At 49.5% G+C, this 16,153-nt stretch overlaps 2 pseudogenes; both read left to right on the plus strand.

The window, feature by feature from the left end:
- The window catches only part of LOC135887506 (E3 ubiquitin-protein ligase TRIM39-like), a 302,230-nt pseudogene that overhangs the window by 7,234 nt on the left and 278,843 nt on the right, over positions 1 to 16,153 (plus strand).
- Positions 12,152 to 13,110, plus strand: LOC135888186 (olfactory receptor 14A16-like; annotated as a pseudogene).

The following is a 16,153-nucleotide window of genomic DNA, read 5'->3' on the forward strand; positions in this document are numbered from 1 at the left end:
TCAGCCAACCCGCTGCTCTGTGAGCCTAGAGGGCTCCCTAAAGGCTGCGATCCCAGGGGCACTGGTCACATGGGCATGGGGCACTCTGCCAGTCTGGGTGAGGCCAAAGCCAGCCCTGACAATTCCCTGGGTGCCCAACACCCATGTGAGCCTCAGGATGGTGCCCAATGTCCTGAACTTTGCAGCCCTGGGAGCAGGTTGTCAGAGAAGGAGCATCACCCACAACCTGCTGCGACGGCGCCCCTTGGTGTCTGAGGGCCCAACACTTGGCACCCAAATCCCCCCATGGACGCCCTGGGAAGCCTCCTGTAAATCTCTCCTGTTCCCTTGATTTCTGCCCACTCCACTGTGTCCGTCCCTTGCCACCTGCAATAACATACTTCGGCTTTAGAAAGCACCCTAGACAACCTCGCTATGGAACTGGCCTTATTAATTCTGAACTAAAACAAACCCTTTATGGTACATTTCCCAAAAAAGTAAATATCCTTACAAATCTGATACTGGTCTAATATCCCCTGCTTCATGGACAGAGGCCTAGCCTGTGTAACGCAGCATCTGGCTCACTTTTTCTCTGTGTCTTTCCTATTTTTCTATCTCCAGAGCAAAGTGAAGAATAAGAGAGAGATGATTGCAGGTGAATTTAAGAAACTGCACACACTGCTGAGAGAGGAGGAGCAGCTGCTTCTGCAGAGCCAGGAGGAGGAGAGGAAGACTCTGCAGAGACTACAGGAAAATGTCACCAAACTCTCCCAGCAAAGCTCCTCTCTGCAGCAGCTGATCACAGAGATAGAGAAGTGTCAGCAACCAGTTTTCGAGCTGCTAAAGGTGAGACGGCATCAAAATTCTCCACCCATCCAGAATTATAACTCAGATCCCTGGGTCTGGATCCCAACAATTAGAGTAAATGTGTTCTGTGGCTAACAGACAAACAGAACATCCGGCTAAGGGCTCCATCAGTTCCAAAATATCGCAGTTCATGTTAGAGGGGAATTCTCATCATGGAGATCCAGGGAGGCCATGGGAGATTAAATGGATGATACAAAAATGATACTGGAGTCAGAACAGGGATGGGTTTAGCTCAGAACACTGGACACAACACAGGCAATAAATACAGATACTGATGGGTTGGGTCCCTAGAAGGGAGAACCCTTTAGCTAAATTCCTGTCTCACCTACATAAATGAAACAAGTGTTAATACAAAATGGTGTATGAGATTTTACCACAAAACAGTGGAGCCTGGGAGGGTTGATCTATTTTCTAGATGGAAGTTTGATGCCCAGAGTGAGACTCCTTCAGTTTTATGCATATTGTGTTAGTACAGAACATTGATTCTCCTTTTCCTTTCAGGATGTGAAAAGCACATTGAGCAGGTGTTTCCCATTTTCATTGCTCTTATATTCTGGGTGGTGGTTCTGGGATGATGTGTGTACAGAGCAGCTGAGTGATGATGGGACGTTTTCTTCATAGGAGTGAGAATGTGAAACTCCAGGAACCAGAAGCTGTTTCTACTGACCTGAAGACTGTATAAAATTTCCCTTGACATGAGGGAGGCGCTGAAGAGATTCGGAGGTGAGTGGATTCTACTGGGACATTCACTGTATTGTGCCTGGGGATCTGGTCAGGGCCTGGGACCCCAGGACACGCATGGACCCAGCTGACAGGCTTGGAGCTGTTTGATAGCTGGAGGCTGATGTGCTCAGTGCTGGGCAGTTTGCCTGCTACTTACAGCCACCTGCTGGTACTTGTCCAGGTATCTGACCAGGCCCCGTCACTCTGACATCCTGACCCCTCCATGGCTGAGTTAATGGGTGTCACTGAGCCAGGTGCCGTGAGGCCTGGACTGGGCCCATTGTGCTGGGTGCTGCACAGACTGGTAACGGAGGACGTGTCTGTGCCTCTCTCCTGGGACACGTGAGAGCTGCGTTGTGTGGCCACCGCTCAGCACTGCCCCAGCCCCCATTAGCCAAGGCTGGCCGAGCTTTCTGAGCTGGAGGAGGGGCTGGTCTGGCTGCTGCGGTCTGACCTGGGTCGTGTGTTACTAGGTAACAAAGCTGAATCGTACGCCCCTCGTCTGCTCTGAGCACAGCCCAGTGTGAGTTTGGGTCAGTGGTTTGCTGCTCAGTGAGTGAGACTCACTCACAAGAGTGTGACCCTGTCACAAAGGCTGAGTGTGAGCTGCCCCCATCCAAACCCCTCCCCACAACCCCAGCGCGGAGACCGGGGGCAAATGCAGAAACCTGACCGCGAGGAGGGACAGAAGAAACTAAGGCAGAGGAGATGGGGATTGGGAAGGTTCAGTGAGCTCGGTCTGTGATTTTTGAACTGGCCCTTTCATCCTACCCCCACCGCTCCTCTCTTCCCACCCACCCCCCAGCAGGGGGCAGTCGAAGGGGCCAAGCTGGGTATCTGTCCCAGCTGATGGAGGTTGCACAGTCGGTGTCGGCTGCAGGGCCAGGATCTCAGGGCTCTGGGGAGCAGGAACCCCAGGCTGCGAGGGAAGCAGCTTCCTCTGTGACTGGCTGGAGCCAACACATCCCTGCTCCCCTCCCCGTTCACTGCTCCCAGCCCAGTCTGTACCCACTGGGCCCTGAACATGGCTGGGCTCTGGGCCATTCCACACCCCTGAGCCTGTCGGGATCCTGAGCCAGTCACTTCGGTGCCTCATTCTAGGGGATCACCAGCCCCAGGGGAGCCTCCTGTCACCCCCCCCCCCAGAAGCCCCTTCTGGTGCCGCTAGGCTCTTGGCTATTGTAGATCATGTGTCTGTGTTAGAAATCCATGTTTTATTTTGTAAACACCTTGGGACATGCTTTGGCCCTCTGCCCTGCCTGGATTTTAGCCAAGGGTCCTTCCAGGGATGTTGCCATCATGTGAGATCCAGGATGGGTGCTGTTCTCCCTCTGTGGGGTTAGAGTCGGGCAGGTTGTCAGGGTGGTTTGCTCCGGAGGTGAGATCAGAGCTGGGCTTAAAGCCTTGGAGAATGGATTCAGCTATTTAGCCCTAGGGAAGGGACATCCTGGGCTGTGACCATGTCTGAACCCTGCTCAAGCAAGGATCAGCTCTAGAGCTGGGAGGAGTTTTCGGTCTCTGATTCCATTTAGTTCTTCGTCTCTCAGCCAAGCCTGTCCAAGGAGGTGAGCAGGGAGCACTCATCTGTGGCATGGATCCCTGTCTGCTAGGAACTGCAGAGAGACTCAGGAAATCCAGCGAAGGGACATGGAAACTGCCACTGGAAAATACAGTGATGGGGGCATGAGAGAGAGATGACCAAAGAATCCTGGCGCTGGAGGATCAAATGCATCGCAAGCTGGGGAAAATTCCAAAACAGCCAACAGACTAAATTTTTGCTTTCAATTATATATGTAAAGGTATTAATATAGAGACAAATTTAATAATAGATATATGAATTGTAATTCAAACTCTTTAAGGCTTTTATTATCAAACATCTAGAGCCTGTCAGATTTTGTTCCAGCAGAATGTAACAACCTAAATATAAGTTACAATTTGAACTCCTTAAGGCTTTAGGACATCTAGATTTAGTCAGAAAAAAAGAAGATGGATTATTTTGACTTTGCATCAGAAATGTTTGCAGGGTTTGGCAACCAAAAACAAATTTATTTCCAGCTAAAAAACTACTGTAAATTGGAAATTGTATGTTGCAAACCAAAGCATATTGGGATTTGCAGATTTCAACAAAACATCTGAGTATAGGAGATACTTTCCCTGAACATCTTTGTTTAGTTGAAAACTCATTTTCCTACTATTACAAAAAACCCCACTAAATTTCCAAACATCTCTAATTTGAAATGGAGCTTTGAACAAGGGTAGGGAACATTAATACTGTTAAATAATACCATCATTTCAAAAACATTTTTTCTCTTGAAACTGGGTTTGTTTCTGTGTCAAAGGGATAGTTACTGGAAGGTATAACTTGACTAAGCAGCAGAGCTGATAGCCACAGTTTGTTTTCTGCACACTAGCAGCTTTGGGCTCAGAGTTGACCCACCAGTTAAAGCCAGTCTATCCCAGTGTTGCCAAAGGACATACAGGAGGTAAATGGGACTAGAACCTACATTTCAAGCCCTTGGAAGTTAACAAGATAGACACAGGACCAGGATTACAAAGGGTTTAAGCACCTAAAGAAGGAGAAAGGTGCCTTGTGGGATTTACAATAGCACCTGAGCAGGTCAGGTACCTAACTCCCACTGAATGTTCATAGGATTTAGCCACCTGGCTCATTTAGGAGCATTGATAAATCCCAGTGGGTGCCTGTCTCCATCTTTTAATCCTGGCCCACAGATTACATACAAGTTGGGCTGGAATCAGGGAACCCTGCTGTAGATCATAGGCTCTGTGTTATGCTGGGGTCAGACTAGAGGGTCAGAATGGCTTTATTACCTTTTGGCTTTATCACCTTTGTTTCTCTACCCTTGTCTCTGGGTCGCTGCTTCTGAGCTGTGCTGGGCTCCAGGGCGTGAGTCCTGCTAGCCCTTAGGAAATAGACATGAATAAATCACCTTCCCGCAGCATCAATCCTTTAATGCCAGTGCAGCTCAAAGCCAGCTACACACACAGCTCGTCTGCAGAGAGCAACAGGTTTGAGTCTAGTTCAATCGCACAATGAGGGGTGAAAGGATTCTCAGGCCTGGTCTACACTACGAGTTTAGGTCGACTTTAGCCACGTTAAATCGAATTAAGCCTGGACACGTTCACACGACGAAGCCCTTTCTTTCGACTTAAAGGGCCCTTTAAACCGGTTTCTTTACTCCACCTCCGACGAGGGGATTAGCGGTAAAATCGGCCTTAGTGGGTCGGAATTGGCTTAGTGTGGACGGAATTCGACGTTATTGGCCTCCGGGAGCTATCCCACAGTGCTTCATTGTGACCGCTCTGGACAGCACTCTCAACTCAGATGCACTGGCCAGGTAGACAGGAAAAGCCCCGTGAATGTTTGAATTTCATTTCCTGATTGCTGAGCGTGGAGAGCACAGGTGACCACGCAGAGCTCATCAGCACAGGTAACCGTGATGGAGTCCCAGGATCGCAAAAGAGCTCCAGCATGGACAGAACGGGAGGTACGGGATCTGCTCACCATATGGGGAGATGAATCAGTGCTGGCTGAACTCCGAAGCAGTAAATGAAATGGCAAAATATTAGAAAAGGTCTCCAAGGCCATGAAGGACAGAGGCCATAACAGGGACGCACAGCAGTGCCGCGTGAAAATTAAGGAGCTAAGGCAAGCCTACCACAAAGCCAGAGAAGCAAACGGAAGGTCCGGGGCTGAGCCGCAAACATGCCGCTTCTACGCGGAGCTGCATGCCATTCTAGGGGGTGCAGCCACCACTACCCCAACCGTGTGCTATGAGTCCCTCACTGGAGAAACACACAGGGAAGCGGGTTTGGGGTACGAGGAAGATGAGGATGAAGATAATGTAAATAGCTCACAGCAGCAAGGAAGCGGAGAAACCGGTTTCCGCAACAGCCAGGATATGTTTATCACCCTGGACCTGGAACCAGTAACCCCCGAACTCACCCAAGACCCTGGGGGCACACGGGACCTCTGGTGAGTGTACCTTTGTAAATATTACACATGGTTTAAAAGCAAGTGTATTTAATGATTAATTTGCCCTGGCAATCGCGGCCAGTACAGCTACTGGAAAAGTCTGTTAACATGTATGGGGATGGAGCGGAAATCCTCCAGGGACATCTCCAGAAAGGTCTCCTTCATGTACTCCCAAAGCCTTTGCAAAAGGTTTCTGGGGAGGGCTGCCTTATCCCGTCCGCCATGGTAGGACACTTACCACGCCAGGCCAGTAGCACGTAGTCTGGAATCATTGCGTAACAAAGCATGGCAGCGTATGGTCCCGGTGTTTGCTGGCATGCAGACAACATCCATTCCTTATCGCTCTTTGTTATCCTCAGGAGAGTGATATCATCCACGGTCACCTGGTTGAAATGGGGCAATTTTATTAAGGGGACATTCAGAGGTGCCCCTTCCTGCTCTGCTGAACAGAAATATTCCCCGCTGTTAGCCACGCGGTGGGGGGAAGGGGTGAAGTGATCATCCCAGAGAATTGGGTGTGTGGGGGAGGGGAATTAGTTGGGTTTGTGCTGCATGTTAACCCAGAAACCGCAGCCCCTCCTTTTACATTGCAAACCCATTTTAAATGGCCAACCCAACGGGTACTTGGTATGGTTAATGAGAGCAGTACTGTTTGAAACCATCCCCACATGTTAAGAAGGTTAAAAAAGCCAAAAGACTGTGTCTTACCATGGCTGCCTGCAAGCTGAAATCTGTTGCCTGGCACTGCGTGAGTGATCTCTCAAACCAAACCGGCAGGCCCTCAGTATAAGAGGAAAAATGCGACCTTGTAACGAAAGCACATGTGCTGTGTAATGTGAACAGCAAAATTTAACGTGAAAGAGTGTACCCATTGTTCTCTAAAATGTGTCTTTTTTAACCACCTCTCCCTTCTCCTCCACCAGCTGCAAATCTTTCTCCTTCACAGAGGCTAGTGAATATTCGAAAGCGAAGGACGCGTGATGAAATGTTTACAGAACTACAGACTGCCTCCCACGCTGACAGAGCACAGCAGAATGCGTGGAGGCAGTCAATGACTGATTATAGAAAAGCCCAATATGAGCGAGAGGAGAGGTGGCATGCTGAATCGCGGGCTGAAGATGAGAGGTGGCGTCAGCTTGCACACAGAAGGCAAGATTCGATACTCCGGCTGCTGGAGCATCAAACTGATATGCTCCAGCGTATGGTTGTGCTGCAGGAAAGGCAGCAGGAGCACAGACCGCCGCTACAGCCCCTGTGTAACCAACAGCCCTCCCCCCCAAGTCCCATTGCCTCCTCACCCAGACGCCCAAGAACACGGTGGGGGGGCCTCCGGCCACCCAGTCACTCCACCCCAGATGATTTCCCGAGCAATAAGTGTTAAAGTTTTAAAGTTTTAAACTGCAGTGTGTCCTTTTCCTTCCCTCCTCCCCCACCCATCCCGGGCTACCTTTGCAATTATCCCCCTAGTTGTGTGCTGAATTAATAAAGAATGCATGAATGTGAAGTAACAATGACTTTATTGCCTCTGCAAGTGGTGCTTGAAGGGGGGAGGGTAGGGGAGGGTGGGGTGGTTGGTTTACAGGGAAGTAGAGTTAACCGGGTGGGTGGGGGGGCGGAGATTTCATCAAGGAGAAACAAACAGAAGTTTCACACCGTAGCCTGGCCAGTCACAAAACTCGTTTTCAAAGCTTCTCTGATGCGCACCGCGCCATGCTGTGCTCCTCTAACCGCCCTGGTGTCTGGCTGCGCGTAATCAGCGGCCAGGCGATTTGCCCCAACCTCCCACCCCGCCATAAATGTCTCCCCCTTACTCTCACAGATATTGTGGAGCGCACAGCAAGCAGCAATAACAATGGGGATATTCTTTTCGCTAAGGTCTGAGCGAGTCAGTAAGCTGAACCAGGGCGCTTTTAAACGTGCAAATGCACATTCTACCACCATTCGGCACTTGCTCAGCCTGTAGTTGAACAGGTCCTGACTCCTGTCCAGGCTGCCTGTGTACGGCTTCATGAGCCATGGCATTAAGGGGTAGGCTGGGTCCCCAAGGATCACGATAGGCATTTCAACATCCCCAACGGTTATTTTCTGGTCCGGGAAGAAAGTCCCTTCCTCCAGCTTTCAAAACAGAACAGAGTGCCTGAAGACGCGAGCATCATGTACCCTTCCCGGCCAGCCCACGTTGATGTTGGTGAAACGTCCCTTGTGATCCACCAGGGCTTGCAGCAGCATTGAGAAGTACCCCTTGCGGTTTATGTACTCGGTGGCTTGGTGCTCCGGTGCCAAGATAGGGATATGGGTTCCGTCTATCGCCCCACCACAGTTTGGGAATCCCATTGCAGCAAAGCCATCCACTATGGCCTGCACGTTTCCCAGAGTCACTACCCTTGATATCATCAGGTCTCTCATTGCCCTGGCAACTTGGATCACAGCAGCCCCCACAGTAGATTTGCCCACTCCAAATTGATTCCCGACTGACCAGTAGCTGTCTGGCGTTGCAAGCTTCCACAGGGCTATCGCCACTCGCTTCTCAACTGTGAGGGCTGCTCTCATCCTGGTATTCTGGCGCTTCAGGGCAGGGGAAAGCAAGTCACAAAGTTCCATGAAAGTGCCCTTACGCATGCGAAAGTTTCGCAGCCACTGGGAATCGTCCCACACCTGCAGCACGATGCGGTCCCACCAGTCTGTGCTTGTTTCCTGGGCCCAGAATCGGCGTTCCACGGCATCAACCTGCCCCAGGAACACCATGATTTCCACATTGCTGGGGCCTGTGCCTTATGAGAGGTCTAGGTCCATGTCCATTTCCTCATCACTCTCGTCGCCGCGCTGCAATCGCCTCCTCCTCGCCTGGTCCTGGTTTTGCTTTGGCATGTCCTGGCTCTGCATATACTCCAGGACAATGCGTGTGGTGTTCATAGTGCTCATAATTGCCGCGGTGATCTGAGCGGGCTCCATGATCCCAGTGCTAGCTATGGCGTCTGGTCTGAAAAAAGGCGCGAAACTAGTATCTGACGGACCAGGGGAAGGAGGGAGGGAGGGAGGGGCGAGTGACGACATGGCGTACAGGTACAGGGAATTAAAATCAAGAAAGGTGGCTTTGCATCAGGGAGAAACACAAACAACTGTCACACAGAATGCCCCCTCCCCCCAGAGATTTAACTCAAAAGCCTGGGTTTAGCAGGCCGTTGATTTGACGGAAGGAGGGGGAAAGGAAATGAATACAGAACAAATCTATTTTTTACATCTTAAGACGACGGTGCAGCATGACTGATAGCCCTCGGCATTTTCTGGGTGCTTGGCAGCAAATACTGGGCGCTTGGCAGTTAGCCTTCAGGCCTATTGCACGATCTGCTGCTCAGGGAAGACTCAGCTAACGTGCGATAAGCCAACAGGGCGCGTTGCAGAAAATGGCATACTACGACTGATAACCATCATCATCAAGACAGTTCCATAGGACTGAGCATGTCTGCCCAGGTGCCCATGATCGACAGCCACTGCTGTACGACGAGGACGGTTACCAGTCGTAATAAACCATCTACTGCCAAAAGGCAAGGGGGCTGGTGCAATGCAGCCCCACGGCTGCCAGCCCCAGATACACCAGAGATCATGAATATGGAGTACAGGCCACATGCACAGGGGAGATCTACAGAAAACGACAGGGACACTCGCTCAATGTGTAGGAAAAATGTATGTCTTCTCCCCATGCCAGGGGTTAGCACCTAGGGATCCTGCCTCCAACCACTAAGTTCAGCCCACTTGGCCTTGCTGCTTCTGCGTCTTTTCTCTCCCTTTAATTTTCCAACACTGCAGAAAGGCACAGGGCAAGGAAGCCTGGGTCTGAGCTGGGCAGGGCTCCAGGGGGTGAGTCCTGGAAGCCCTCAGAGAACGGACGTGGATACATCTTCTTCTCCCTGGCAATGAAATGCAAAACCAGCTGCATATAGACCAGCTGCAGAGACCAATGTGTCAGAGTAGCCCCTTGTCCTGTGGTTCAGATCGCCAATGAAGGCTACCAGTCATGCTGCACCGTCTACCGCCAAAAGGCAGTTAGCTGCTGCTGCTGTGTAGCAATGCAGTCCCACGTCTGCCGGCACCCAGATGACATATGGTGACGGTGAGCTGAGCTGAGCGGGCTCCATGCTTGCCGTGGTATGTTGTCTGCACAGGTAACCCAGGTAAAAAGGCGCGAATCTATTGTCTGCCGTTGCTCTGACGGAGGGGGAGGGGCCTGACGACATGTACCCAGAACCCCCCGCGACACTATTTTGCATCATTCGGGCATTGGAATCTCAACCCACAATTCCAATGGGCGGCGGAGTCTGCGGGAACTGTGGGATAGCTACCCATAGTGCAATGCTCCGGAAGTCGACGCTAGCCTTGGTACTGTGGACGTGGTCCGCCGACTAGAGCACTTAGAGCATTTTATGTGGGGACACACACAATCGGCTGTATACAACCGATTTCTATAAAACCGGCTTCTATTAATTCGATCTAATTTCGTAGTGTAGACATACCCTCAGATACCTGTGCCATTAGCTTCTAGATTCTGGTCTATAGATAGATATTGACCAAAACATCATAGTGCTGGATGACTGAATGTGTCGTCTGTTGGGGGAAAAAATCCACAAAGACTAGTACAGGAAGTTTGCTATTTCAATTAAATATGTTGGGGGATCAACATACAGGGGAAAATTAAGATGATAAATATGAATTACAATACGAACTGCTTAAGACCTTTACCATCGGTTTAATCAAATACCTACTGCTGATTGGAACTTTTCCTCCCATCAGGAATTTTTTTATTTTTCACTGAAAACCTTATATCCATTTCCCCCCAGTTATTGGCAAATAAAAACTTTCAGCTAAAAACTGATTTTTTTAAATCTCAAAACCAAAACAGTTTGGTTTTTTTTAAGTTTTAAGTTTTTTACAAAACAATCCCAAAATGTTTGAGAACAGCAGACAGATTCTGAGATTTGTTGTTGTTCAGCTGAAAAACCAATCTCCATTAAAAAGAACACAGCTGAAAATTTCCAACCAGCCTTAAACTTTAAATGAATTGGGGAACATTAATATTGCCTGATGAGGCCTGATTTCAAACCCATGTATTCTATTGCATCTGTGTGATTTCTCTTTCAAAGGGATAGTTTTGAGGAGGTAACAACTGAATAAACAGTGAAGTTGGCAGCGCACAGGATATTTTATAGAGAAGAGCCCCTTTAAACCCTGGGTTAGAGTTGAACCAAGCAGCCAAAGCCTGTCTAGCCTGCCACCATTCAAGGACATACAGGATCTCACAGGGAGTAGAACCCAGACCTCCTGGCCTAGCTCCAAACTGCAGCTGGCTGGTGTAAATGGGTGTGCAGAAGAGAAACAGAGTAAGACATGGGGCTACATTTCCAAAGGTATTTAGGTGCCTAGTGAGCTTTTCAGAAGCACCTAGGAGCTCACAACTCATTGATTCCAAGGGGTGTTGGGGCCCTGATGCTTTTGAGAATCCCACTAGGTGCCTCAATACCTTTAAAAATCTGCCCTAGAGCTCCTCTCTGAAAGCCCTTACAGTCCTAGTAGACATGGCAGAGAAGGGGGGGGGGGGCTTGAAACAAAGGCAGAAAGAGGGTAAATGACAGGTCCAAGGTGTCAGAGCAGGTCACTGGCAGAGACAAGAACAGAGCCCAGGTGTCCTGACAGCCAGTGCACCAAACAGCACAGAGTAAATGATACATTTACTACCAGTCCATTGTTAGACGCAGGCAGAAGTGCTGCTGGGAGTTGATGCCATAAATCAATTTGGGAGCAGGGAGTCGGCCGTCTAGGCGTAGAGCTAGGGGTAGAAAAATTACAGATGAGCTGCTATTCACGATTGTGGTTGAGTCTACGTCATATTGCCCTGCAAAGGGGGAATCAAGCTGTTAGAATTTTAGTTTCAGTTTTATACCCAAGTTTTGAGCTTGTTGATGGTTGCAATAGAGGGACCTTCTTTACAAGAATTGTTGGATTTGGAGTGTGCTTTGTTCCATCCTTCATATTGCATTTTATCAAGCCACCCCATGGGCAAAATCCTCAAATGGGATAAAGTGATGAAGCTCCATTGACTTTAAAGGAGCTGACCCAATTTACAGTAGTGTGGTAATGTGACTTATTGATTGTCAGAGGCAAGGAGCACTAACAATACCTACTCATTGTAAGTGATGAGTTCTGTGCACCTTTGACGTTCATATAATGAGATATTAAGGAAAGGGGGATCAGGGACATTCCCTCTGTCGCTCTCATCCTGACCATTATCCTTCACATTCCCTCCACAGCCATCACACGATGTACTGAGCAGGGCCGGCTCTGGCTTTTTTGCTGCCCCAGGCAAAAAAGCCTCCGGCCGCCCCCCCTCTCCCCCCCGCGCGCGGGGGGGGGGGGGGCGGCCGGAGCCCCGGGGGGAGGACGGCGAGCCCCGGCCGGGGGGAGGACGGCGAGCCCGGCCGTGGTCCCGCTCTCCCCCCGGCGGCCGGAGCGCTGCGCCGCCCCCCTCCAGGTGCCGCCCCAAGCACAAGCTTGGTGGGCTGGTGCCTGGAGCCGGCCCTGGTACTGAGGAAGAAAATGTCCAACCAAACCGTCGTGACCAAATTCCTTCTCCTGGGATTCTCTGATGTTCCGGAACTGCAGATTTTACACTTTGTGGTGTTTCTAGTGCTTTACCTGATATCCCTGCTGCGAAACATTCTCCTCATCACAGCCATAGCCCTTGACCACCACCTTCACACCCCCATGTACTTCTTCCTGATGAATCTGTCCATCCTAGACCTTGGCTCCATCTCTGTCACCATCCCCAAATCCATGGGCAATTCCCTAATGAACAGCAGATCAATTTCGTATTCTGGATGCGTCACTCAAATTTTTCTCGTCGTTGTCTTTGTTTCAGCATTTTTGCCATACTGACTGTCATGGCGTATGACTGATATGTCGCCATCTGTCAACCACTGCACTATGAAATGGTGATGAACAGGAGAGCTTGTGTCCAAATGGCAGCCAGTGCCTGGATCAGTGGTATTCTCTACTCTGCACTGCACACCGGGAACATGTTTGCAATATCTTTCTGTGGAGGAAACATGGTGGATCAGTTCTTCTGTGAAATCCCCCAGCTCCTCAAGCTCGCCTGCTCTGACTCATACCGCTTTGAAGTTAGGTTTCTCATCTTTAGTATGTGCTTAACCTCAAGCTGCTTTGTTTTCATAATTGTGTCATATGTTCAGATCTTCAAAGCAGTGCTGAGAATCCCCTCTGAGCAGGGCCGGCATAAAACCTTCTCCACCTGCCTCCCTCACCTCTTTGTGGTCTCGTTGTTCCTCTGTACTTCTGCCTTTGCCTACCTGAAACCCACTTTCAGCTCAACATCAGGTCTGGATCTCATGGTGGCTCTTCTCTATTCTGTGTTGCCACCAATGATGAATCCGATCATCTACAGCATGAGAAACAAAAAGATCAAAGATGCTCTGAGTAAATGGATAGGTTGGAGGTTAATCACTAAGAACAAAATGTCCATATTTCTCCTTCAATAGCAATTTCATTCTGTGTTTCTCTATAAATATAATCAGCTGATGACATTATTGCCTCCATGAGAAAATACCATGCAGTCAGTTTATGCAGAATTGGGTATTTCCACTAGTAAAAATACAGACAAACATGACTCAAGAATAAAAGGAGTTTCTATATGTTTACACAGCAATGTAAATAAGATCGTAATCTATCTATCATGTACTGCTACCAATTACCATAGTATCTGAGACTATTGCCTATAAAATCAGTAGCCATAGCAAAGTCCGTAGTGAGGTCTCTGGCTCGTCTTATATTTTGGGATAAAAACTCAGATTGAGGTATCAATGCATTTGTTCTTTGTGTTTTTGGTTTGTTTGTTTGTTTGGTTATTTGTGTGTTTGTCACATTTTTAGCTGATTTTTGCTCAACTGGTTGGTTGGTGGTTTGGTTTGTTTCTTTGTTTTAGGAGGTTTTGAAGGTGGAAAAGCCTGAGGAGATTGTGAGTGTTTGGTGAGACAGGATTTTTAATGTTGGTCCTCTCTTGGGAGTGTCATATGTCACCTCTTTGATGGGGTTTTCTGAGCGAACTGAATGATGGAAAAGATATGCACACAATGATAAAAGAGTGCAAAAGAGGTTTCTGGATGGCTACGTTCCTGCTGAAATGATTACGTATATACTGTTGGGATATTATTGTATTATTAATGATGTTAGGCATCTTTTTATTATTTTAACCTACATGAATATGTAAAAACTGTCATTCTTGCTATGGTGAAAAGGCTGTTTGAAAGAAAAACTTTTTCCAGAGTTTCCTAAAGAAAATCTGACTCAGAATTATAAGGCCACATTAGGATTCCATGGAAGTGACTGGGGTTTAGCCCCTTGCTTCAAGATTAGGCCAATAGCTTATATACACAAGGATCCAGATTTGGCTGACAGCACCCCGGAGAAAGCTAGTGTGACAGAGATGTAAGGGTCAGATTTCCCAACTCAGCTAGACCAGCACCAATGCAGTTTAATACTGATTAGGTTCTGGCCCAAAGTCTCTGGGCTACACTCAGTAGTGACAGGAACAATGGTGTAAGTTTCTTGTCTTGGGTCATTTTGTTCTAACTCTGTGGCCTTGTCTACACTACGAGAGTACTTCGATTTTAGTTAATTCGACTATGTGGAATCGATATTACTAAGTCGAACATGTGTGTCCACACTAAGGACAGTAATTCGACTTTGTGAGACTTTGTGAGTCCACACTAACGGGGCAAGCGTCGACATTGGAAGCGGTGCACTGTGGGCAGCTATCCCACAGTTCCCGCAGTCCCCCCTGCCCATTGGAATTCTGGGTCGAGCCCCAAATGCCTTCTGGGTAAAAAAATGTGTCGAGGGTGCTTTTGGGCGCCTGTCGTCATCCGTCCGTCACTCAAGCCCTCCCTCCCTCCCTCCCTGAAAGCGCCGGCGGGAAATCAGTTCGCGCGCTTTTCTGATTACTGACAGCGCGGACGCCACAGCAGTGCGAGCATGGATCCCGCTGCGACCATCGCTGCAGTTGTGGCAGTTCTCAACGCCTCGCAGCTTCTCCTCCACCTGTACCAGAGGCAGCTGCAGATCAATCATGAGAGGAGGCTACGGCACTACCGTGACGGCATGAAGTCGGACACTAGCTCCGACCTCTCTGAGAACATGAGACCCAGCGCCCAGGACATCTCGCTGTCACTGGGTCTTGTTGATACTGTTGAACGGCGATTCTGGGCCCGTGAAACCAGCACGGAATGGTGGGACCGCATAGTGCTGCAGGTCTGGGATGAATCCCAGTGGCTGCGCAACTTTCGCATGCGGAAGGGGACTTTCCTCGAACTGTGTGAGTTGCTGTCCCCTGCCCTGAAGCGAAAGGACACCCGGATGCGGGCAGCCCTGACTGTCCAGAAGCGAGTGGCCATAGCCCTCTGGAAGCTCGCAACGCCAGACAGCTACCGGTCCGTCGCTAACCAGTTTGGCGTGGGCAAGTCTACCGTGGGGGTTGCTGTTATGCAAGTAGCCAGGGCAATTGTCAAGCTACTGCTATCTAAGGTAGTGACCCTGGGAAACGTGGAGCTCATCAGAGATGGCTTTGCCGAGATGGGATTCCCAAACTGCGGTGGGGCTATAGATGGGACTCACATCCCTATCCTGGCACCGGACCACCAGGCTAGCCAGTACATCAACCGGAAGGGCTACTTTTCCATGGTGCTGCAAGCACTGGTGGACCATCGGGGACGTTTTACCAATATCTACGTTGGATGGCCTGGCAAGGTTCATGACGCTAGGGTGTTCAGGAACTCTGGTCTGTGTAGACGGCTGCAGGAAGGTATTTACTTCCCGGACCACAAAGTAACTGTTGGGGATGTGGAGATGCCTACAGTCATCCTCGGGGACCCTGCATACCCGCTAATGCCCTGGCTCATGAAGCCCTACACTGGCGCACTGGACTCAGGGAAAGAACTATTCAACTACCGGCTCAGCAAGTGCAGAATGGTGGTGGAGTGTGCTTTTGGCCGTCTCAAGGGCAGATGGAGAAGCCTACTCACTCGCTGTGATCTCAGCGAGACCAATATCCCCATTGTGATAGCTGCTTGCTGTGTGCTCCACAATTTGTGTGAGAGCAAGGGGGAGACCTATATGTCGGGGTGGGAGGTTGAGGCAAATAGCCTGGCTTCTGATTACATCCAGCCAGACAGCAGGGCGATTAGAAGATCACAGCGGGACGCACTGTGCATCAGGGAGGCTTTGAAAGCCAGGTTCCTGACTGAACAGGGTCTCCAGTGACTTTTTACTTTGTGGACACAGATGCTGAACCTGCCCCCGTTTCTTTACCCAGTTACTGTTGACTATCCTTCCAAGTTACATACCCCCTTCCCCACCTTCCCAACAAATAAAATCTGTTCTGTTCTGTTAATGAACAAGGTTCTCTTTTTTACTGTTTTCGCGGGAATGTTTTAAACCGGGGACGCAGACTGTGGCGGGGGGCGGGCTTACTGTTTTGATGCAAATGATGCTTCTAAAGTCCGGGAATGACAGGCTCCGCAGTGCTGC

Source organism: Emys orbicularis, chromosome 13 (assembly GCF_028017835.1).
Source record: "Emys orbicularis isolate rEmyOrb1 chromosome 13, rEmyOrb1.hap1, whole genome shotgun sequence".
Classification (NCBI taxonomy): Eukaryota; Metazoa; Chordata; order Testudines; family Emydidae; genus Emys; species Emys orbicularis.